General features: G+C 46.0%; 1 long non-coding RNA gene across 3 annotated transcripts in view; it reads right to left on the bottom strand.

The window, feature by feature from the left end:
- Positions 1-25,290, bottom strand: part of LOC108352553 (uncharacterized) — a 44,221-nt gene that overhangs the window by 12,741 nt on the left and 6,190 nt on the right. Inside the window, exons 2-3 of one of the 3 annotated variants that reach the window (XR_015635548.1) lie at positions 10,455-10,548; positions 9,810-9,949 (exon numbers count right to left, since the gene is read on the bottom strand). This is a non-coding gene — a long non-coding RNA (uncharacterized LOC108352553). Of the gene's footprint in view, positions 1-9,809; positions 9,950-10,454; positions 10,549-22,994; positions 23,485-25,290 lie in introns of those variants that run through there. The other 2 variants (XR_015635547.1, XR_015635546.1) reach the window with 2 other exon arrangements.

The raw sequence follows: 25,290 nt of genomic DNA, 5'->3' as shown, positions 1-25,290 counted from the left end.
GTCCCTTAAGCTAGGCTAGATAGTTAACCACCCCCTGGGGGACTTTGTGTCTCCACCTCAATGCTGGTAGCATTACTGGGGTACGTTGCTGCGCCCTGCTTTTTATGTGGGTCCTGTGGATCTGAACTCAGTTTCTCATGCATAGCAAACACTTTACCAACTTAGCCATCTCAAGGTATGTTTCCATTTGCTTAGTTCCTGTAGGATGGTGTCATTATGCAGGTGAAAGGATAGAGCGAGGCCTGTCATTGGATGAGAAGGAAGGATGGGCGGGAGAAAAGTTTTAGAGGAGGAGGAAACTGGAGGAGAAGGGAGCAGCTGAGAAAGAACATGGCAGCGGATGTTTGTTAAGATTTCTCTCTGTACATTTACAGGTTGTTATGATTATTCTTAAGGGATGGACTGTACAGGGCTTTGTATGTCTAGATGAGCAAACTACATCCTATTCAGGTGGGCAGTTATATCTTAACAATTAGATCAGAGGTTATCTTGTGGTGTGTTCTTTCATGTGGTGATTTAATTGAGTTCAAGAGAGTGTGTGGTGGCAGGACACTGGGCCACCACAGAATTGGCATGTATATTTCTGGCATGGTGACAACCTGCCTTGGGAACTAGATGGGTAGAGAGATTCTCGCTGGGCTCAGAGAGTAGCCATCAGCAGTGTGATGGGATGGAGCTTAGTGGGTGAGACGCTTTGCTGACTGAGATGAAAATATTCACAGATGCCATGTGGCCCTACGGTGCCAGCACTAGTGTGGAATAAGAGAAACCTTTTTTAATTATACCGCAACAGCTCCATGCTTCATGGAAGGCGAAGGTCTTTGCCCTGGGACCAGGAGTACCCTGTGCTGTTTGGTTGTATTATCCAATTGTCTGCTAAGAGCTGTCAGCTCAGAAAACAATGAGGAGTGGAAGAGGAAGCTGTTATGTGGGGAAGTTCTTCATCCCCGCATGTTCAGGTTAAGTCTTCTGCAGTAGGATTTGTAAAGGGCATTAGAGCATGTACCCTCTGTGCCTTAGTGTCTTCTTTGGTGACATGATTTGATAATGATTTTAAATTACTCACCTTGCTAGTGAATGCACTACAGTTTTTGAGTTTTTGAATGCCCAGAGAAGCTCTGAATTATACATAGTGTTGAGCTCATATATAATCATTTGGCATCAGAGATACCACTTATGGGTATGTAATCTCACATGACAATGGATTTAAGCCTGTGCGCTAAATGCCTTGTAATCTAGAATCCCAGTTAAATTACTTAATCCTCCCATCCCCCACTCCCATCGTCTGAACTGAGGGGGTAATGACAAGTGCCCACCTCCCAGAATACCATGGTGTTAAGTGAGTTAGCACAGGTAACTCGTTCTTTAGTGTATTTAGTAGCATCTCAAAGTAGCAGCGTAAGTCAGCTCAAGTGTCTATAATCCTATAATCTTATGATATCTTTATCCCTACCCTTATGCCACTGGAAGAGCTGAATCAATTTTTTATATGAAAATCAAAGGACAAAGGATAATGGGGGACAATTTTGGAAAAATAACAAGGTAGACTTGTCTCACGAGACACCAGGACTTCTTACAATATTTGGGTTAGTCATGGTTTTCTGGAACAACAGAACCAGTGAGGCCTACATAGATGAGGGGGTGGTGTCTATTAAGAGGAATTGGCTCATGGGATTATGGAGGCTGAGAAGTCCTCAAACCTACCACTTACAAACCAAGGCTCAGAAAAGCTATGTTTTTGTGTTTCCTAAATATTCAGGTAATATAGAATTCATTCTTGGGCTTCTGGTGGGGTGGAAGACTAGTTATAGTCTCATAATCAAACTCAAATTGTTTAGCATTGAGGGAGATGATACAGAGTTAAAAGGATGGTTTTCAGATGATGATACAGGCAAAAATATAAACAATTTGAGTATAGATTATACTTTATCTAATTTACAAATATGTTAATTGTATGTCATACTTTGTAATTTACACAATTGTTATGGTTATGCTCTATATCTGAGAGAAGAGCCTTCCTTTTTAAAAAAAAAATTGGACAGAAAATGTGAGATATTGAGGATTGGTTCTAATGCTTTGATTTATCCACCACCACCACCACCCCCAAATTGGGAATCTGCATGTCCAAACGCTGAAGCTCCCTGTCTCCATTTTTTTTTATGTTCAGTAAAGAGCCAATGGCCAATGGCTGGGCAGGTAGACTGAGGTGGGACCTTTAGATTGCGTGGGTGAAAGGAGGGGAGAATCACCATGATTCAGAAGGAGACCGATCAGATTTAGAGCTGCAGAAGTAAAATCATCTGAAATGTAGGTAAGAAGAGCTGCTCAGAAGCGTCCTAGGCAGCAAAGATTAGGGGGCCACCCAGAAGGAGCTAGGACAACAACGATAAAATATAAATTAGAGGGCATTAAGTCAGGAGTACCGGGGGAATCGTTTGCTAGCGGTGGGGAGGATTAGAACTGCCCAGCCTTTGAGCTAGTCAAGGCATATTTAAAATTAACTGGTGCACACACCTGTCGGGAGCACAGAGTGGTTAGCCAGATTACCGCTACAGCATCTAGTAAGAGGAATTGGCTCATGGATTATGGTGACTGAGAAGTCCTGAAACCTGCTACTCACAAACCAAGGCTCAGAAAGGCTTTACAACATGAAACACCATCATCCAAAGGCAGCAGGAACTGGGCCCCCCACCCAGCAAGGCAAAGTCCCTTTCTCTCACTTACACCTGTCCTCTTGCTCTGTTTACGTCCTTGGTTTGGATGACACCCATAGCAAAGGGCAGCTCATCTCTACTCAGTCAGCTGATTCAAATGCTTCCATCTCCTAGAACACATCTTCACAGACACATCCAGAAATTATATTTTACTGTCTACCTGGGCACCCATTTTCCAATCAAGTTGACACATACCGTTAGATTTTAGAGAAATTAAATCAGATAGAACTTGTTTATAAGTAAAATGGAGGACAACGGGCAGCACAAAACACATTAGTGAAGATCCGGTATTGTAAAGCAAGGAAGAGATGAACTAAGAAGAGGCCACACACGGCACAGAACCCAAGTCTAAATGCATTTGAAAAGGTTTACATGAAAGTCAAAGTCTGGTCTAGCAAGATGGCTCAGCGGTTAAGAGCACTGACTGCTCTTCCAGAGGTCCTGGGTTCAATTCTCAGAAACCACACGGTGGCTCACAACCATTAGTGATGGGGATCTGATGCCCTCTTCTGGTGTGTCTGGAGACAGCAGTGGTATATGCACATACATAAACATAAATAAATTACCTTTTACTGAAATAGGCCATAAACAAAGATGAAAGGCAAGCCTGACATAGGAGGAAGTGTAAGAGACACAGCAGTGGATGAAGGCCAAGAGTCCAGAAGTAGATGCAACAAGATAGAAAGGTGTGTGGTCATCTGCACACTATGCTCTTGTCATCATTCAGACACCATAGAGCATCGTTTCCTTCCTATCTGATTGCTCTGCCACAGTTACACTTTGCACAATCACTCAGGAGGACTGTGTCAGGAAACCTAGCTTGTGGGTCAGCCGGGAGCTGCGATTTGACCGCGGCTATGCTCCGAACTCATTAGTGTTTTCCCAGCATCATTGCCCCTCAGAAGAATGGTCCTCTCTCAGAACAGGACATGACCGTCTCGCTCATATTGTGGTGATCATAATCATCAAATGCAAACCCAAGGAAATAAAGCCGCCAGGAGGCCATCCTCTTTAATTAAGGAGACCTAATGAGTTGCAGACCGGCCATGTATTGAGACTCCATTATGTGTTATAAATAGGGGATGCTGATACAAGTGCTTTCTCTACACCCCCGCTGCTATCTTTCCTCTAGTTTCTACTGGTTCCTGCCTCTCTGTTTGCACATACGAGAGGGAGAGCATTGTGACAGGGAAAAGACCCAGTCTTTCTTGTTCAACTTGAAGGTCTAAAGTTCTGGTGTCACCCGAGGACTTGCAATATGATCAGGTAGCTTGGCTGGTTGGTAGGCGATTAAGAAAGACTGAATCATCAGTTCCATGCTCCCAAAGTGAGAATGTTTTTCCTCTGTTCTCCAAATGCAGAGAGCACCTCGTCCTGGGCGATGTGCTGTTGTTTCTGAGGGAGATCAGAGGGACAGGGCGGAGTGAATCATGTCAAGCATGCCTTTATCATGACTGCAAACACAGAACTGCTTTCCCAAGAAAAGGGAACGATCATATGTGAGTATAAAAGGCAATGGTGTTCAGTTTGCCTACAACATTCTAAACAGAGACCATCGGGACCAATCCCATTTTGGTGCTAGAGACCAGAAGGTGAAATCTTGGCTATTTACATTGTTCTTCGTGACTTTTTCCTAACCTGACGATACACCATAAGAAGAAAAGAGACAGATTTAAACATAGAGAAATTTGGGATGGATCGCTGGGGGGAAGGGAGGTAATCACGGTGAAATCCATTAGACTGTGTGATAGTTTCCCAAGGGTGATGATGTAAACCTCCTAGCTGCAGTCATTTGAATTTAGACTGAGTCCCGAGCTAGTGAGCCTGCCCCAGGGAACAATCTTGCAGGGGAGTGGGGCCATGAAAGGTGATAGGCCAGATTACTCACAGATCTATTCCAACTTAATTTCTAGGGCTGTGGGATCCTAATTAAAATGAACTATATTGCCTATTATGAACCTGCCACATTAATATTCCGTAAGGTCCCCAGGCAAGTCCTGTGGGGGTAGTTTTTCCTTCATTTTGTAGAGCAAGGGTCCCCAGGCCTCATGTAAGCATGTAGCTGTTGGCCACATGCTGATTTCTTGCACTGGACAATGCTTATATTAAAGACCTTAGTTTGAAGTCACATTTCATTCAGAGTAACCCACCGGGATAAGAAGCACACTTGGATGTCCTTTAAGATGAGTGATACAGCAATGTGTACCTGGAGAATGTCACAATAGGAAAGTCCCACTCTGTGATGACAATTGCCACCATGTAACACCTGGGCCTACTATGTGCTTTCTCAAACATCTTCCTTTCAATGTCAACTGATAACTGGAGAAATCTTAGAGGAGGTCCCTCCCACATTCACAAAACTGTCTAGTTCCCTACCAATAAACAGTAATCTCTCCTCCATGACTGTTCTAGAAATGCCCTCCAGGCTGCTGAGGTTTCAAAGTACCTATAGATTAGGTAGGGTTGGTGGACGACATAGATGACTCCATTGCCCATGTGGCACCCCATGTCGGTGGCGACACCTATCTGGTAACCTGTTTTTAATCAATCCTGTTCTGGGGTCTCCTCCCAAATGTCCTCATGAGCCACACGACAGCAAGAAATCTCCATCGTGCAGCAGAGAATGTCAAGTTCTCCCTGATTTAAATTTATAAACTGTAGTCTAATTAGACTGTGGGGAGTTTCCATGGAAACTGGAGTCCTCACTGTGTAACAGGACAAGATTCGGGCACTGGTGAGACAGGGTGACTGGAAGACCCCTGTTCCTTCAACTGGTGTCACATCTCTGTGACATTGTTCCTAGCTCCACAGAAAGCCCTCAAAGACCTCACCTCCAGTCTAACATTTCTAATAAGTGACTAAGTGTATGTCCTACAGGAATGGTGTGGCATTCATTTCCTGTACAGCTGAGTACAGCTCAGCTCCTGATATAGAAGGCACCGAATTAAAAACAAAACAAAAACTGCTCAAGGGGCTAGAGCAGCACTTCTTGACTTGTGGGTGGAGACTCCCTTGAGGAGCTGAATGACCATTTCACAGGGCTCATGTGTCAAATGTCCTGCATATCAGATATTTACGTTATGGTGTATAACGTAGCAAAATTACAGGTATGAAGTAGCAGCAAAAATAATTTTATGGATGGGGGTCACCACATTGTGAGGAACTGTGTGAAAGGGTCACAGCGTTGGGAAGGTTGAGAGCCCCTGCTCTGGGGGGAACGGCTCTGTTCATAAGGTGCACACTGTGCAAGCATGAGGCCCCGAGACTGGAGCTCCAGTATCTACATAAGATCTAGGTGCAGCAGCACACGCCTATAATCCTAGAACTTGATGGGAACAGACATAGGAGGATCCCTAGAGCTCATTGGACACCCAATCTAGACAATCAGTGACCTACAAGGCCAGTGAGAAACAATATCTCAACAAACTAATAAAGTAAAATAAAATTTAAAGAAGGAAGACACCTGATTTCAACCTCTGGCCTTGAACATACACATGCACACCCACATGAACATGAACATGGGTGTGCATGCACATGCATGCACTAGCACACACAGACACACACACACACACACACATTCGTGCAAAACTCTTACTCAATTATTACAGTAGTATCGAGAGTCTTGGTCTCCTCTTCTGCAATATGGCCAAATAATATTGACTCTGACAGCCATTCAAAGAGTAAACACCAGAACAACGGCAAAAATTATTCAAGACGGTGCCCTTAACATGAACAACACAATGTGAACAACTTTTCTCTCCCTTCAAAATGGAAGGCTATTTATTCCTGGGTTAATAGATACAAAAGGTAAAAGGACTTCTAAGACAGTGTTGCAAGTTGTGGTGTAAATTTGTCTGTGCTACTAGCACTTTCGAGGTTGTACCACCTCCTACCAGAGTCCCTGGGCACCAAACCACCCGGTAAGATAGGCACCATGAATAAGTGAGAGTTCAGAGTGTTGTGGTTTGCCCTGAAGTTATCTGTATTTTGATGTTAATTCCACTGCCCCAAGGACAGCTGCCTAGTCAGGTACTCAGGAATCAGGTGAACCTCCCCATTGAATTTGTAAAGTACAGGTGAGGGGCAGGTACAGGATAGAAGAAGGCCTGTCATTGGAGGAGAAGGAAGGATGGGCGGGAAAGAAGTTTGAAGGAAGAGGAGGAGACTAGAACAGAAAGGAGAGGCAGGACAGAGGAGGGGGAGAGAAGCCATGGCAGGTGATGTTAAGATTCTGCTCTGTGTATTTACAGGTTGTTATTAATGTTCTCAAGGGATGGATGGTATCGGGCTTTGTATGTTTAAGTGGGCAATTGTATCTTATCAATTGGATCTAAGATTATTGTGTTGTGTGTTCTTTTGTGTGAGGATTTGAGTGTAGGAAAGTGTGTGGCTGGGATGTGTTTCCGCCAAGATATCTAGCAGATATCTTGGGGCACCACTGTGCGGACCTAGTGAGGTAAAAGACAACAACACCTTTTTTATTTTTTATATTTTTACAACAACATTGGAGGTGTTCAAAGTTGATACTTCTGCAGAAACAAGCCCATGTAACACACCTCGAGGATGGGTGATGCCATCTTCGATAATGAATTGGATGTAGGAACATGGCACTGATTGTTGTTTCCAATGAGAATTTGACTTCTGTTACTCCAGGATCCGATCAAGACTTTTTCTGAACTCCACAGAGATGTCTTGACTCTTCATTACTGTATTTTACAAGTAATACGTGTATGTAGAGTGGCTTTGAATGGGGCTTGAGTGAGACCTTGACTTAGCAGAGTCATAGAGCACATGTTGGTGGGAACATGTACCTTGAAGGAGCCATTTTCAACCAAGCCATGCTTCCAGCCCAGACTGACTGACTGGTTTTGGTTTTCCCAACAATTCTGAGTCACCTCTTCCAGATCCTCTCACCTCATGGTCCTCCTGACAGGCCAGTCCTCTCAGCTGTCTGACAATCTCATGAGGAGACACTAGGGACACTGGTTACGAGGCTTATGGGTTGGAGAAGGAGGCCCAGAGGAGAAGGAAGCAAGCAGAACCAGCCCTGAGTTCCTGCCTGTTTTCCTTTAACCTGTGGGAGAGCATGTGGACAGATTCTCCTGCCCCAATCCCAGAGGATTCTCTGGCCACTCAGGCTTACCCCCTAGTCCTTCCATGGTCTCCTCTCTCCAGAGTGTAGAAACTGGAGCCAGAAAGCAATTTCTTTTTACATCATGCTTTTAATTCCCGTTGAGTTCCTGGCTTCTGATGAAGGGGCCCATCTTTGGCACAGAAATTCCTCCCATCATGTTCTGCTGCCTCAGCTCCTCTGCTGGCCGTGACAGGTTATTGCAACAGATGCTGACGGTACCCTTTCCCCTGCAGCAGGAGCGGGAGTTCACAATTTGCCCCTTTTTAATTTTTCATCCTTATTTCTTTACAAACAGAACTGTTTCTGGTGTTTTTTTAATGGGTCAGAACGTTCCAAGGCAACGTCAAAACCCCACCCAGTGACCCGAGTGTCGGCCCACCTCTTCCTGTATCCTACACCAGCCAGGCACTCGGCTAAGCTGAAGTGGAGACTACCTGAGAGGCAGTAACAGAGCACCGTTTGGAGCGGATGGGTGTGGAGTCTGCAGACTGAAGGAATTCTATTAAAGCAACATTTCTCAAACTTCACCTTGTCAGCATCTTTGGCCAGACAACGCCTTACGGTGTGAGCCTGTCACAGAACCACGAGGAACAGAATTCATGACCTGTGCTCTCTCCCCTCCTGACCCAAGCAGCACGCTAACACGGACTGTAATCGATTCCCAAGGAGAGAGGGAGGAAGGTGGGAAGAGGCCCCTATTCCCATAGCACCCTGGGCTTGCCTCCTCCTGTGTCACCCTATGATAAGAGTCTCAACTCCTTTTCTATTCTCTTTAGTGAGCTCCTTTAAGTGTGTGTGTCTTGTGAATTTAGTGTTGAGGAAGAAGTAACCACAGTGAACTATGCACTCTTGGCAGAGGCTTGATTATACAAATATCCTTGGAGTTGGAAAACATTTCCTCTTTAAACTCAGCAGACAGGACGTCTTGAACAGAGAAAGAACTAGGGACCGAAGTCATCTCAACTTCTTGTTTCTGTTCCCCCTAAACAGGCTGTGTTGTGACACGGCTCCCACGGAGCTGCTGCCCAGCTGTCAGGACTCACCAGCGTCATGGTCTGGCCCTGTGACCCTGTGCACACCCCAACAAAGAAACCCCAACCTCTGACTCCAGGTTGGCCCTGCACACCGTCATCCCCGGAACCCTTGCTGCAGGTGAATGACCCATACACCGTGGAATCATCACATCCCAGGTGGGATTGAGAGGGTTTTGATGGTGACCTCTTGAGACAATCCTCTAAACGTATGGTAGTATGTGCCAGGAAATGCCAGACAACGTTATTTTCTCTGTGTGCCGGTTTTGTCCTATTGTAGGACCCTGTTCGTCTTTATCGTTCAGCAGATACGCCTTCTGTCCTTCGGTACAGTCACAGCCACAAACTATCCACATTGTCAGGTTTGGTGAATATTTCTATGAGTGTCAGCTGGCTGGGAAGGCTATGCTCTGGGGTAAGCATAAGGGCTCCTACCTTCCTTATGCATACCCAGAAGAAACAGCCCCCTGGTAGCTAGCTGGCTCGAAGAAACCCAGAAGAAACCCAGCCTTTAGAATGAAGAGGGGAATACCTCATCTTCCTGGTACATCATGTCTCTTCACTGCTGCTGAATTGCCCACTGGGACGTGTCACAGTCTAGATAGCGTATGAAAGACAAAAGGCTCACTTGTCTGTTTTTCTCCCTATGGAGAGACAGTCCCAAATTCTGCCACTGGAGATGCTGTCACAGTGTAATCAGGGGCAGCATATATAGTCTTTCTGAGACAGGGGCCACCCACCTGAAGCAGCTGCCCAGGAGAGAGAGAGAGAGAGAGAGAGAGAGAGAGAGAGAGAGAGAGAGAGAGAGAGCAGAGATGATTCAGGCTGACCTTAAAAACCTGCCCCAGCCACACCCTCCTAGTCCTCCACTGGAGTATCCCCAAGCTGGGTCCTAAATCATGCTTTCTGAGCCTGTGCTGACATCCTCACCTCTGTCCTGGGGCCCTAGAGGTGGCATGGGTACACAGCTTATGGTGATTCTGCAGGGTTCCACGGAGGTCATTTAAGGGCAGCAGATTAATTCCTCACACTTCTGGGAAGCATCTGGAGTCCTCTCTCTCCACAGAAACCTGGGTGGGGCCAAAAGAGACCTAGGGTGCCCTCCACACGGGGGAGCACAGACATAACACAAGGACCTCATGGCAATAGGGTCAATAGAAATGCTGCTAAGGGAGGGGACAAGTCACAGCTCCCCCCCCCCCACACACACACACACTCCTCTGCAGACCTGACTGCCACAGTTCAGAGGAGAAAACAACCCAATCCAGGGACAGAAGTCCGGAGATTGGATTGCTGTCTACCACTTATTGGCTGTGTGGCTTTGGGTAAATTCTTTTGTTTTAATGAACTCCCCAGTCCCTCGTTGAAGTAAGAGTGAGAATCCACATCTTTTCTGTGAGGTAGCATCCAGAGAGTGAATATGCTACAGTACAGAACACTAGGCAGATATGAATGAGGTAACCACATTGTTGACGTCTGCATCCAGCTTTGTTGGGTATACCCTGCAAGTCTGAAGCTGAATCTAGTAGATGTCGAGCCATTAGGGACCCAGGCACCACACCCGTAATTACTTACCATCATTACGCAGGTTCGCTGGCTGCCTTGTGTCTATCAAGTCTGTCAGGCATCATCCCTGGGAAGAGTCGATCCATTATCTGCTAGACCTTTCCTAAAAGCATAGAGTGTCTTATGACTGAGATAGACCTTGGAAGGGCAGGGGGAGGGGTGACGTGAGAACAGACTAGCTATCCCGGCCCTGAAGAATGTATATGTATATGTAGAAACTAGGAAAGAGGGAGAAACATAGCATCACTATGCAAGAAACTCCCAGTCTTTCAGAAATCCCATTTCTTCTTGGGGCTCAGGGTTATAAACAATCATTTTTGAATTCTGAGAGCTCTGGAGCCCCATGTTAGTTTTCTTCACCACAGAGATGAGGCACAGCCCCATGCCCTCATCTCTGATTAGGTCAGAGGAACCGCCTTCTTTCTCCCGAGTTTCCTCTTTGCATCTAGAATAGATACAGTGTGTCTTCCTTGCTGTGGTGGTTTGAATAGGAATGCCCCCCCCCCATATGATCACATGTTTAAATGCTTAGCCCATAGTCAGTAGCACCATTAGAAGATGTGGCCTTGCTGGAATAGGAATGCCTGTGTTAGATGAAGTGTGTCACTGTGGGGGCAGGCTTTGAGGTCTCTTATATGCTCAAGCTATGCCCAGTCTCATGCTGTCACCTGTGGATCAAGATGTAGAACTCCAGGCTCCTCCAGTATCATTTCTGCCTGTGCACTGACGTGACTCCAGCCATGATGGTACCTCTAAAACTGTAAACCAGCCTCCATTAGATGTTTTTCTTTTTAAGAGTTGCTATGGACTTGGTGTCTCTTCACAGCAGTGAACCCTGACTAGGATGCTCACACTACCTGTACTGCAGAGCAGTCCCTCAGCTTTGTCCTCACCAGGTCCTCATTTGTATCTCCTGAAACCAGCGTCCTGCAACTCAGGGTGGAGCTGTTTTCCTGATCCCCTGATTCAGTGTGGCTTTGTGATTGTATTTTCTCCTTATAGAAGGTATTTTGCTTTGAGAAATGCTAACAACCGATACAAGGTTTATGGGCCAGTTCAAGGTGGATTCATTGCCAGAAGCTTTCCTGTGCTGGGTGCTGAGCCTCTTGGTCTTCGTTGGGAGTAAGCGCAGCATGCATTTGGGAGCCAACAGAGGTGACCAAGAGGCCAGAGGAGAAAGAGGTCAGAATGGACAGGGAATTAAAGGAATTTACCTTCTGAATGGTTATGGCAAACTGTAACATAAAGGAGAAATTGGGCCACAGAACAGTGGTTCTCAACTTTTCGAATGCTGTAACCCTTTAATACAGCTCCTCATGGTGTGGCCACCCCTAAACCATAATATTATTTCATTGCTACCTCATAACTGTAATTTTGCTACTGCTATGTATCATACTGTAACTATCTGATATGGGTATCTGACATGTGACTCCCCAAAGGATATCCTGACCCCATGGGTTGAGAACCACTGTCATGGAAAGATATTGCCATTTCAGTAAGTCAGAGCAGCCCCAAATCAGTCATTGCATGTAAGGCAACATAAATGTTTCGTGGCTTGCTGACCGTGTCACTTGTACTTTAAGGATTAATAAAGCTCTTCACTGTGATTTGAAGACAAATTGAAAAAATGGTTTTGTGATCTTTAAAAAAGATTCTGTGTGTGTGCACACGTGCATGTGTATGTGTGCATGAGTGCAGATTCCCTCAGAGGCCAGAAGATGGTGTCAAAGCCCCTGGAGTTAGAGCTACTGGTGGTGGTGAGATGCTCGTTGTGGGAGCTGAGAACTGCTCAGTCTCCTACGCTCTGTATGTCAACCACTTCCGGATCTCTACATTCATTTCCATCCACTGCAAGGAAAAGCTTCTTTGATGAGTGTTGAGTGATGCATTGACGTATGAGTATAGTAAGAAGCCATTAGGAGTCATCTTAATATTATGCCCATTTAACAAAATAATAGCCTTAGGTTCTCCCCTAGGGTCTATGACCTATCTGGCCACAGGCAATTGGCCTTGATAATGATGCTAAATCTGGGTCACAGGTTATCAAGCAAAGCTTCAATCTAACTAGAAAGGGGTTGGTTACTATCCTAGCATTCATGCCGCTATTGTACCAGTGGACATGTCTTATCAGGACAGTCATTGTTACAGCTTTCAAGAGCCACAGCAAGGGACACTAATGATGACTTCTTTTTTCCTACAGAAATGTATATAGTGCTTCCCAGCCTCGTGGAAACTAGCCAAGAGGGAATGAAGTTCCCAGGTGAGAATCAGCTTGATGTATCCATGTTCTGTGACACAATTATGTGGTGTCTTCAGCAACAGAGTCTTACCATCATGCTCTGGGGGGTAGTCAAGGCTATTGGCAATATCCTGCAGTATGTGAAAGCTATTAGCTAGCAATGTTTGGACCCTGTTGCTTAACAACTCACAGAGTGGCAACCTATTCATGGTGCTCGGTTTTTTATTTGCTAGCATAAGCTGTCTGGTTGAGTTAGAGGTGAGGCAAAAATCCCAAGTTACCCATCAGGAAGTGGAGGATCTTATAGTGGGAGAAGCCAAAATTCACAGGGTCCCAGAGTCCAAATTTTGTATGCAGTTTGCTTTGCAAGTAGTCAATATGTGTGTCTTAATCAGCTCCACCACATGTTCAGCTTTCATATTTATAGTTTATGTTCAAGAAATATTTCTTGGGCCAAATTAAATGCTTACAGTCAAAAGCTGAGTCACCCCATCCGAATCCCAAGCACATGATGCTCACACACACACACACACACACACACACACACACACACACACACCCCGCCCATCTATGGCATTTCTCTTTTGCTGTGAGTTGCTGAGTGTCTCCGAATCTCATTTTCCCTCTCATTAAGCAGATATTCAGTAAGTGCACGCTGTGCAAGCGGCCCTGTTCTAGTTTGTCTTTTGGTTCCTCGTGTACTTTATTTATTCAACTAAGTCTGCATGCGTTTTTCCAACATCTACTTTTGACTGCCTTTGGATCCAAAGAGACAGAGACAAGTGAGCCTAGAGACAAGTAGACTAAATAAGACATACACCTGAACCTAAAACCCTGCTCAACAGTGTAGGCTGGAATAAAAATGCCAGCAGTAAACCACGGAACTGAGAACGGGACCCATTGAAGGAATCAGAAAAAGAACTGGAAGAGCTTGAAGGGGCTCGAGACCCCATATGAACAACAATGCCAAGCAACCAGAGCTTCCAGGGACTAAGCCACTACCTAAAGACTATACATGGACTGACCCTGGACTCTGACCCCATAGGTAGCAATGAATATCCTAGTAAGAGCACCAGTGGAAGGGGAAGCCCTGGGTCCTGCTAAGACTGAACCCCCAGTGAACGTGATTGTTGGGGAGAGAGCGGTAATGGGGAGAGGATGGGGAAGGGGATAAAGGGGAGGGAGAGGGGTTAGTGGGATGTTGACCTGGAAACAGGGAAAGGGAATAACAATTGAAATGTAAATAAGAAGTACCCAATTTAATAAAGATGGAGAAAAAAATGCAGGGGAGAAAATGAGATCTTAAGGAAATTTATTGGGAGAAGTGGTGCATTCTGGGAGTCAAATTCATAGAAAGCTCAGCTCAGTACCTTGTGCCCAGGACACAGCACCAGGCAAGCTGAAGGCCGTGGTGATGCTTTATCAACAGACTCACACTGACTGAACTGAAGCTATCGGAAGGAAAAAGAGCCCATCTACACGGTGGACAAGAAGAAAACTAGGTGAAAAGTTTAACCAAAGATGTATGAAACGATGCGAGAGGCTGAGGAAGTTAGGCAATTTAGTCTCATCGCAACACAAATCTGAAGGAGGATGTGACAGGAAGTGTGTGGAAGTATGTGCTCATCCCAGTGAGTTGCCCTAGGCTAGACCATGGGGAATCCTGAGGAGACTGAGTAATACAAGGGACCAGGTCTGTTTGGTGTGTGCTTAGTGCATGTGGCAGGGGGAATACGTCCAGATGAAGTGAATGTGCTGACTGAAGTGACTCCTGCACATGCAGGGTGAGGGACAGAATGGGAGGCAGTCATGGGGAAGAACCGCATGCTGGGCAAGTGATTGGGAAGTAGGGAGAGCCTTCTAGGCTACTAGTTTTGCTTGGCTATTTGAGCTATGAATGTCTATCCCACTTTCTGAACTTAAAGTGAATGGTAACAAGTAATGCAATGATCTTATTAAAATAGAAATAGATGTTTGAAACGTTTGCAGCAGTTGTCAGGGGATGTGTATCGGTGACAACGACGACACTGCTAAGTGATATGATAGATAGGTGTTGTATGAGTGACATCTCACACATGTGAGCATCATGTGTTTAGGATGCGGATGGAGTGACTGTTTTTGACTGGCACGAAACTCTGGGTTCAGGGCCCAGTCCTGCAAAATTTAAAAGAAGGAAAGGAGGAAGGGGGTAAAGCTAGAGAGCACACACAAGAAAGCAAAAAAGTACACATCTGTTCTAATACCAGAGCCTAGGACAATATCCCTTGTGGTGGTTTGATTGAGAGCAGAAACACACACACACACACACACACACACACACACACACCACACACACACCACACACACACACCACACACACACCACACACACACACCACACACACACACCACACACACACCACACACACACCACACACACATACCACACACACATACCACACACACACACACCACACACACACCACACACACACGCACACACACACACACCACACACACACCACACACACACCACACACACACCACACACACACACACCACACACACACACACCACACACACCACACACACACACCACACACACCACACACACACCACACACAGACACACCACACACACACCACACACACACCACACACACACCACACACACACACACCACACACACCACACACACACACACCACACACACACACACCACACACACACCACACACACACATACCACACACACACCACACACACACCACACACACACACCACACCCACACACACCACACACACACACACCACACACACACACACCACACACACACACACCACACACACACACCATACACACACGCACACACACACCACACACACACACACCACACACACACACACACCACACACACCACACACACACACACCACACACACACACACACCACACACACCACACACACACACCACACACACACACCACACACACACATACCACACACACACCACACTCACACCACACACACACACCACACACACACACCACACACACACACCACACACACCACACACACACACACCACACACACACACCACACACACACCATACACACACGCACACACACACACCACACACACACACACCACACACACACACACCACACACACCACACACACACACCACACACACCACACACACACACACCACACACACCACACACAGACACACCACACACACACCACACACACACCACACACACACACACCACACACACCACACACACACACCACACACACACACCACACACACACATACCACACACACACCACACTCACACCACACACACACACCACACACACACCACACACACACACACACCACACACACACCACACACACACACCATACACACACCACACACACACACACCACACACACACCACACACACACCACACACACACACACCACACACCACACACCACACACACACACACCACACACACACCACACACACACACACACACACACATTGGTGCATATGTTAGAATACTTGGCTCCAGTGGTGGAACTGTTTGGGAAGGATTAGGAAATATGGCCTTGTTGGAAGAAGTATGTCACTAGCGTGAGCATTGGGTTTTCAAAGGACTTCCACTTCCATGTATTTTCTCTCTGCCTCCTGCTTATAGATCAAGATGACAACTGAACACTCAACTGTTCTTGACACCATGCCTTTGCTCAGCTATCATGGACTCCAGCCTTGGGAACCATAAGCTCAACTTCCTTTAGCAAGTTGCTTTGGCTATGTTCTGCCCAGCAGAAAGGTAACTAAGACTCACTGACTCTGTCTGGATAGTAACTTTGGGTTTAAGCTTCTAGAGAATCAAAAGGATACAGTATAGCTTAGAGCGACTCTAAGTCTTAATTATCGTAGTATTTTTGCTGGAACTAAATTCTGAAAGAAATGTGAACAGTGGCTCTTACCCAAGATGCTAACCAATACTCCCCCTGCTGTTCCGTTCATGTCTGACCTCACATCTTTGCTGGGAGAGTTCCAGCCTGCCCATCAGGTTTCAAACAACCCTTGGTCTCAGACCTAATGGAAATGTGGCTCTCATTTCACATTGACTGGCAATTTTCGCTCGATCACATTTTAAGGCTGTGTCATCAGAATTTTAGGATAAGTGGGTATGGACAGTAATTCATGCAGATTCTGCCTGCATTTTTCTGGAAAAGTGATATAAATATATTGCCCATTGTTCATCCAAAAAGTGATGACTGGGGACCTGCTGTGCAAAGGAAACTATTTAAGGAGGAAATGACATGGCAGGGAGCCAGGCAGAGTTCAGTCTTCTCATGGCTGCTTTTTGTGAAAGAGCATACAATATATAAACTAAGTAGATTGTATGGTGTCAAGTTCTGGTCAGTTCTGGGAAGGAAATCAAGCAGGATGTGTCAGGTGGCTTGTCCCAGAGGCCTCCTTTGCATGGCTCAGTTTTCATCCCCCATCTTTTTATCTGGCTATGTCACCTTTTCCTTAGCAACAGGACATGGAATAAACACGACAGAACCAAATACCTTTCACCAAGTTGACCGTTAAAGATGTCAGGAAGACATCCTGCCACTATTTGAAGCAGCGGTTCTTGCCAAATTGCTCGGAACTGAAATAGCAGTCCATTCCAGCTAGATCATTTCAGTGGTAAACCTAATTTTAACCTGAGCTTCTAAATTCAAACTCTCTGTGGATTCTAGTGCAGGCTGTCAGAGTGGCTACTAGGGTAGCTCCCATCTACACAGCCCTGGTACAGGCCACAACTCCATTACTTAGGTGAACTCATTGAATGACAGTCTGGGTTATTGTGTTTGTAGACTGAATTGTGATCTCCTGAGCCTCCACTCCAAGTTCATATGCTAGAAGCCATTTTGAAGATGAGGTTTTGGAGAGGTGACCAGGCTTGGATGAGGTCTTGGGGATAAGGTCATAGGGATGAGGTCATGGGGATGAGGTCATAGGGATGAGGTCATGGGGTGAGGTCATAGAAATGAGGTCATGGGGATGAGGTCAGAGGATGAGGTCATAGGTATGAGGTCCTCTGGTTGAGACTAGAGCCCTGATAAGATACATGCCAGGAAGTTCGCTCTGGCCCTATCTCTCTGACACTTGAAGACATAGAAAGAAAGCAGCCACCTGGAAGTCACAAGTGCAGTCTTCAGCAGAACTCTACATGGAGTAGAACTCAACCCAGAAAAAGGCATAAGTCCAACAGCCAGCCAGTTGGACCCTGAAGCCAGACTGTCTGAGTCTACATACTAGCCTCAAGAATTTCCTAGTTGGGTGATGTCAGGCAAGTTACTTACCCTCTCTGAGATGGTCCTCTTCTTCCTCATCATTTGTGTGTGTGTGTGTGTGAGTATGTGTGTGTGTGTGTGTGTGTGTATGTATGTATGTATGTATGTATGTATGCATGTTGAGATGGAGGACCCGTGTAGCCTAAGCTAGCCTTAACCTCACTATGGATCTGAGAATGACCTTGAATTCCTAGCCCCCCTGTCTTTACCTACCAAGTTCTAGGATCACAGACATGTGCTACCTTTAGCTCTGAGATTGACCATCTGATCTATAAAATGAGGGTAATAGTAGTAAATCCCTTCCTGGGTTTTGAGAGGATTTACCTAGTTAATACATAAGTAATTCTAAGAACATATCTAGTACAGAGCATTCAGTGAATACCCATTATTATCTTTACAACTCCAGTTTATAACAAGGGTATTAAGACTTTGAGATGTTAAGTGACTTGTTGAAGGGCATCCAGAAATGGTGACAGCCTCAGTGTTTGGATCCAATCTTACTTCAACTGGGCTATCCCAGCTAGGGCCGCCTTGGTCACCATCAATGGTAACTCCAACAATGCTACTTCAAAGATCTCGATGCAAGTAGACAGAGGCAAAATGATAAAAGCACTTGTAAAGATCTTGGACTGCTCCCTGTACCCATGTGTCAATCAGCACTGGTTATCAAGTACAGTGACAGCAGAACAAACACAGCAGAGGGGTTTCCTGCTACCCAACATGCACTTCATGCCTTCGCTTGTCTGTATGTCATCTGAAGAACTGTGAAGGAGTCATAGACACAGATCAAGAGCTCTTATTGTCGGTTAGGGGGAGGAAAGAGCAGAAAATACACAAATGATCACCTAATAAAGAGTAGGATGGCTGCTTGAGTCAGGATCCAGTCCCGAGACTGGAACAAGAAGAAGGGTTAGTTGGTCCAGAGTCAGACTAGACACAAAGGTTTTGATCAAGATCCTGCAAAAAGTGAACAACAGAAGTAAACTGTGAGTTCTCTAAAGAAAGCATTATAAGGGCAAGACCTAGAGTGGGCTGGCGAGATAATTCAGCCAATAAGGCACTTGCCACCAAGCACGAATCCGAGTTCAAGGCCGGGGGTTCACACAGTGGAAGTGGAGGACTGAGTACACAAGTTGTTCCCCTTCACCTCCACAGTTACACCATGGTACTCAGGTTCCACCCTTACACACAAATGAGTGGATGTCATTAGATGTTTTTAAAAACCTAGAGAGTCAGGGTATCCTGAATGATACTCCCTGCCAAGACACTGCAATTCAGCGAAAGTTCTGCGGTAAGCTTCATTAAAGATTTTGTTTTAAACTCACTGATTTTATTCTTTTAAATATATTTTTATTTTTGTGAGTGTGCATGTGTTTGTGTGTGTGCATGTGTGTGGGCCTTCTTGTGGAGGCCAGAGGTCAACTGCAGACCCTGTTCCTCAGAAGCCATGCACCTTGCTTTCATTTTCCCTCTGGTTGTGTTGTTGATGTTTTGATTTGGAGATGAGGTCGCACGATTGAGACCTGAGGCTTCCCAGAGGCTCCAGGGACCCACCTTTCTTTGCTTTTCCAGGGCCGGGGTTACAGATGTGTGCAGCTTCTTACATGGGTGCTGGATACTGAACTCAGGTCCCCATCCTTGCCTGGCAGGCATTTTACTACCCGAGTCATCTCTCCAGCCCCCTCTGGTGTTTGTATGGGGGAAAAAAATCTAAACTTGACACCATCACACTAAAGGAATCCCCCGTTAGCTCGGCAAGTGAATCAAACTTGGTTGGGAGATGTAAAGTACAGCTATTTTAATGTAGTGGTTTTAATATGAAGAACTGTTAACTTGATACAGTTTTTAGCTTAGTGACTGAAAGTGTAAAAGTTGATGTCATGTAGACAAAACCTGTAGGCGGTAGCTGCCTCATACTGGTGTTTCTCTGGGGGAAATAAAGAGGCTGCTTCTGCCAGAATTGGAAAAACCACAGGTTGGATTCAGCTGCTGGTGAAAGGAGGTGGAGGGTTACTGCTGGAAGGATGCTGGCAGGAGCAGGAGACAGAAGAGCCAGATGCTAATTGTTTGGATCCTATTAGAACAGCAGCGACATCATCTTCTGAGACCGACCTCACCCCAGGCCCAATGTGGCAACAGCCCTTAATTCCACCTCCAGTCTTGCAGCCCCTCACTAGAGCCTCTTTTGCAGGTTAGCGATGGCAGTATAAATGCGAAACAAGGGTGAGCATGGATGCCAGGAAGCAAATAGGAATATATGACACCACAAGACAACACGGGCTTGAGAGGAGAGATGGGTTAGAGATAGTCACCACCAACAACAGACACAAAAGAGCTCATCGGTGGCACTTGAGCTGAGCCTCCAAAGATGATGTCTAGGTAGACACATACACTAAGGAGTACATTCCGTGTGGGACGAGCAGTCCAGACTAAGACATGGAAGTGAGGAGGAGTAGGGTGCATGCTCAGACTCTGGGAATAATTTGACCTGGCTCGACTATGAAACACAAGAAACAGAAGATGTGGAAAGACACAAGAACCCTGGGGTCAGCAAGGGCTAGATCATGAAGACTGGACTCTGACAAAACTCCACTGTTGAGCCCTATGCCAGAAACCATAAGGAATGGGTGGTAGTGTGAACAAAGTTGTGTCTGGGAAGGCTAACTTCTGATCACTGTGGAGGATCACACGTGGAGGGAGCAAAAGAGACCAGTTAAGCTACGAGAAAGTCCCCAATGGGCAGTGCAGAGTGTGTATTACCAGAAGAAGCAGTGGGCACAGATTACAGAAATGCTAATGGAGTAGAAATGAGAGATATGCTGTAGTAATATGTTTACTATAAATTCCTGGCATGGGCTTGATTTCCATCTTAATGGTTTACGTTCCTGAACGAAAGACAAACACACACACACACACACACACACACACACACACACACACACACACACACACACACACACAGAGCCTTTATATTTTTATATGCCTTAAGCAGCACAATAGTGGGGCAGCTGCCTAGCCTCCATGTTGCTAGAATCTACCTCCCGCAGATAATTCTGAGTTACTACTTTTTAATTTCTATTTCCATCTTGGCTACTCTGGACCCATTTGTGCATTACTCTGGGCAGCGCTTTCTTGGCCCAGAGACCAGGGATCGCTCCTTGCTTTCCTACCCCATGGCAGCCTCTGTCTCTCCTCTCTTCACATTCTCCTAAGGCATGGTAGATCGCTCTTTCTCCTTCCTCCCAGTCCCAAGCCCAGTAAACCTAAAACCCCACCTCTCCCATCTCCCCAGTTATTGGCGGCCGCCATCTTTATTTACCAATCAGAATTACCTGGGGACAGTCTCCCAGAAGCAATGTGCAGACCCTCTCATGTGAACTGTTTTGGGGGGAACCCAATTAGCAGTCATAATACAATCATCTACAACATGAAAATCAAGTCAGGACAAAAGGGACTGTTCATGCTGTGCCTGGAGTAGGCCCTGGAAGTGCTAATCTCCAGGCATTGGCCTGTGGGTGAGGGAGCAATAAAAAGAGATAAAAGTGTGACAGGCTTCTCAGCTCTTGCAAATCAGAGGGAGAATATTACCTTAAAAGGAAGCTGAGTTGATGCTGACCTCATCTTGCATGGAACCCTACCCTCCAGATGACATCAGTTATTGGCTTTCTCAAGAGATGTCTTTCCATTGTCACGATGGAAATCATGCTGCAGGTCCAGGAAAGAGCTCTTGGGTCTGTGACTCCGACAAGAGTTAGCCTTCCTTTCTCATTCCCATCCTCTTCCTTTGGTTCACAGGGTAATGCTCAGGTGCATGATGGGAATATGGCCGATGAAAACAACGACTGATGTGTGGATAGCACTGATGAGAAACTCCTTAACTAATTTCCTTCTCATCCAGAATCTTCTTCTGAGGAGACATTCAGAAAATGACCTTGGAATTTGTGCATGAAGTGAACTCAGATCTCCGAAGATGGTGTCACTGCTGTTCATAAGTTCCTGAAGACTGCTGTGTGTGATCCTGATTACAGCCTAAATTTGCGTTTCTAACAAAATATTGTCTGTGTTGAGATGCTGTGACAGTGGGGATGTTCTGTTTCAGAAACTCTAGGGTGTCTGTTCCTCCTCAGTAACTGGTCTTATTTTTACTCATGCAGATCACTTGAATTTCATGCTTTGAGTGTAAAGATAAGGGGGGGATTTGTGAGTGTGTAGGGGGTCCGTGTATATCCCAGAATCAACAGGAGTCCACGTCCATTTATTCGTCAAGCCATGACTTGTTTTTACCCTTTACATACACAGCCATTCAGCATTATTCTCTCCATGAAACCCAGCGGAATCCCACTGATTTTTCCCACCCCAACTTCCCAATTTCATCCTCTAAGCTTCAGATCAGGATTATGACTCCTTAGTACTTGGGTGTTGATATTTCTTGGGTGTCAGCTTTTTGTTTGAGTAATCTGTCTGACAGTGTAAGCCCAGGAGGTCCAGGGTCTCTTAATTACCTGTGCACTCTGCACTTATAACAGGCTGTTGATACACCACTACCCATGTGTTCCCTGGGCCAAATTCCAGAGTCACCATGATATACTTCATGACTCATCGCTGGCCTCTGTTTACACCCAGGCCTCCTAGCTTTGAAGACTCTCCCGTCAGTGCAGAAGGCCTTAAGCAACCTGCTCCCTTTCCTAGAGTCCTGTTCTTCCCCTCCTCTCCTTCCCAGGCTGAGCTGCACCCTCCACTGTGTTCTGTATTCACTGACCCCGCCTTGCAGCACCACACACACCTCAAGGCTGTGCACACCCCTGATTAACAATGTACAGGGCTTTCTCCAAAAGAAAGCAGCAGACTTAAACATCAATATGTTTGCTTGGTCCACAAAGACACACACACACACACACACACACACACACACACACACACACACACACAGAGAGAGAGAGAGAGAGAGAGAGAGAGACACACACAGTGACGTGTGGAAATTGGTGTAGTCACTCTACAACTTCCTTTATTAGTAGGATGGAGCTTTGTTTGATTTCTGAAATGTGTCCAGAATCAAAAGCAACGGGGGTGGGGTGGGGGGGGCCTCTCAGTATCTCACGCCAGCAGCTACATCCCTCGCCTTGCCCACGTGACAAAGGGCTGGAGCGAGAGGGAGGCCCCGTAGGGCATTATTTCTTCCTTAACCAGGCCCTGAATATTTCTGAAGGTTTGAAGATGTGTTTGAAGGATTTGGTAGACATCTTGGCAAGGCTGTGTTGGTGTTTCATTCCCACTTTGGAAGGCAGCCAGCAGCTGCCAGACGTGAAAAGACCGTGGAGACACACCGCTTTCATGGATGAGACAGTATCAGGTCCAGCATCTGATACAGCTCTAAGTTCTTTTCCCTTTTAGGTAGCCCCCTCTGTCCTGAAAGATGGGGAAATGCCACTGTCTCCCCCTCTTTATGAGGTTGGATCCCAGGAACAGAAACAATCTGAAAGAAAAGCAGTTTGAAAAAAAAAAAAAAACATTGCCTGGTCTCTCCTCCTATGTACTCAGGCACCTTATCAACAGAGGAAATGGGAAGAAACGTCATTTTTACCTTAACTCTGCTGTGCCTCTCATGTCCACTGCCACCCCATTCTGCTAGGACAAGCCTGTATTATCTTACTTTTGGGTCCAATATCAGATTTTTAGCAAGAATGTCTGTTAAAGGAAGTGAAGCTCCTCTCTTCCACCATACATTTTAGCTGATCATATCCTATGTGCCAGATAGTTCCTGACTAGGGAGTAAAATCAGCCTGACTTCCCATGCTTCCAATCGTCCTGGGGTATGCCACCGTCTTTATCACTTTGTGACTATTTGATGATAAAGTCAGACCTAGACATGGCGGTGCGTGCCTGCACTCCCTGAACTTGGAAGGCAGGGGCAAGAGGATTAGGACTCTAAGGCTCTCTCCTTGGTCATAAGGAAAGTTAAGAGAAGCTCAGGCTGCATGAGACATAGCCTTAAAATAATTAATCATAAAGATACACATCTTAAGTTCCGGAGTCTTTTAAACTTGAACAGAGGCTGGCCGGGGGATTCGTGGAGTTTCTAAGGACCCGAGTTCTCTGGCTTCAAAGGGTATGCTTCACCCTTAGGCTGGCTCTCCTCTTGGAACTGCCATGATTCTAGTGATTCTACACTTCCCACCCATGGAACACACCGTGTGGGAGGGAATGTTTCTCTTCTAAGCATTTCAGTACAGGTCACAGAGCCATCTCCGAGGCTTTGGCGGTGGCTAGGCAGCAGGCTGTGCTAATTGGCTTAAGCGAGTGAGAGAGTCCTGTCTGGAGCTCTGGGTGAGCTCATTTCCCCTGACATATCCAGCATGAGGCATTAGGCAATGAGGAATATATGAAGAATGATTCGGACCGTGTTGGGAAAGGTGTAAGGGAGAGGGCTCTTTTTTTATTAGGTAGTGGTGGGATCACTCGGACTGATTGCTGTAGCCTTGATCCCATTTGATTCTCTCCTCTGACCCAAAGCCCATCCTACCACACTGTGCTGAGTTTGTCTGAAGTCCCAGCTGAGCTCCCAGACACATCTGCTTTCTCCAGAGTCTTTACGTCTCTCTCCAGAACTCTGCCTTCTCTCCATCTTCCCCCCTTTCCCAGTCATGTCCTGGGATTCTGTCTCAGTTTGGTTCCTTCAGACTGTTTCACCACTCCCACCACCCCTCTCCCTGGCAGGGTTGTTCCAGCTCCTGACACACCTTCCCTAGTCACTGCTAAGTCCCCTTCCCTATAGCACTTCCACACCCACGTCCCCATTCTCACGCATCCATTGAGATGAGACACAGGTAATATAGTTCAAGCCACAGCTCAAAGAAATGGCACCAAGAGTAGGCGCCATGTGTCTGGGTTGTGTAGACACCAGCCGGTATATGTCCTGCAGAAGTGCCTGCAATAGGGCTCTTTCACTAATACTTCTATTTTTGTACTAAAGTTTGATCATCACTGGCTCCAAACTTGCTTCCAACAAACAAACAAATCAGTTGGAACCCAAATGCTGGAGTCTCGAGTTTAAGGGCTTGAATCCAAACCATGAACTAAGTAATGAAACCCAGCCACAGAAGAATCTAACGCAACTCTGTGTGTGCAAATATCTCAGGAAGAACCGTCCCTGAAGGTTGAAATATATATCTGACTCTGAGGACTGGAAATACCCTTCTGAGGATCTTGTACTGCTCCAAGATTTGGTGAACAGATGTGGGCACATTTTGATAATTGTAGAATTCAAAGCATTGTTCAAACT

Source organism: Rattus norvegicus, chromosome 13 (genome assembly GCF_021556685.1).
Source record: "Rattus norvegicus strain SHRSP/BbbUtx chromosome 13, alternate assembly SHRSP_T2T, whole genome shotgun sequence".
NCBI lineage: Eukaryota > Metazoa > Chordata > Mammalia > Rodentia > Muridae > Rattus > Rattus norvegicus.
The sequence above is the reverse complement of the archived record's forward strand: the minus strand, read 5'-3'. Positions and strand labels throughout refer to the sequence as shown.